An 845-nucleotide genomic window follows, 5' to 3' on the forward strand; every position below is an offset into this window, starting at 1 on the left:
GTAGAATAATAAATTACTCTTGTGCATTCCAAACCCTGGAGAAAGTTAAATATTCACAAAGTTCTGCATGGTAAATAAAGAACAATTCATTGAGATCAGCCCTATAAGAATAATTATTTATACGCTTTTGGAAAGCGCCATCAGAAATTTTGGCCTCAAAATTACAGCAATAATTCATCTGACCTTTAATGTTATCACTGCTTTTAACTTCCTTGTGGACCCATGCAAGAATGAAATGCGGCAAAATCAACAGGAGCTGCTAGTCAAACTCGTATTCTTCCATAATCTAAATTTTTGGTGCTGTCAATTGCCATCGTTTGAATGACAAACTAGGGTGAAGCAAAATTTCTTCTACCCTGCCCTGCTCCAAAGGCAAATGGTAATAGAAAGTGTCTGATTTTTCAGCCATTCAATATTACCATAAAATTAGAAAATCCTAAATTTTCTGTATTTTTATAAGAACATACATTCACAGATTCAAATATTCAAATAATAATTTTATGAATCTTCATGGTACACAGAGAACTTCCACTATTCATTACTCTTGCAATGGAGAGTATTTGCAATAAAGTCTAGCCCCCACGAGCTAGACTTTATTATTTCAAATTTAAGATTAAGATTAAATTAAGGCCGGGCGCGGTGGCTCAAGCCTGTAATCCCAGCACTTTGGGAGGCCGAGGCGGGTGGAACATGAGGTCAAGAGATCGAGACCATCCTGGTCAACGTGGTGAAACCCCGTCTCTACTAAAAATACAAAAAATTAGCTGGGCATGGTGGTGCGTGCCTGTAATCCCAGCTACTCAGGAGGCGGAGGCAGGAGAATTGCCTGAACCCAGGAGGCGGAG

This window comes from Cebus imitator, unplaced genomic scaffold (genome assembly GCF_001604975.1).
Source record: "Cebus imitator isolate Cc_AM_T3 unplaced genomic scaffold, Cebus_imitator-1.0 Scaffold199, whole genome shotgun sequence".
Classification (NCBI taxonomy): domain Eukaryota; kingdom Metazoa; phylum Chordata; class Mammalia; order Primates; family Cebidae; genus Cebus; species Cebus imitator.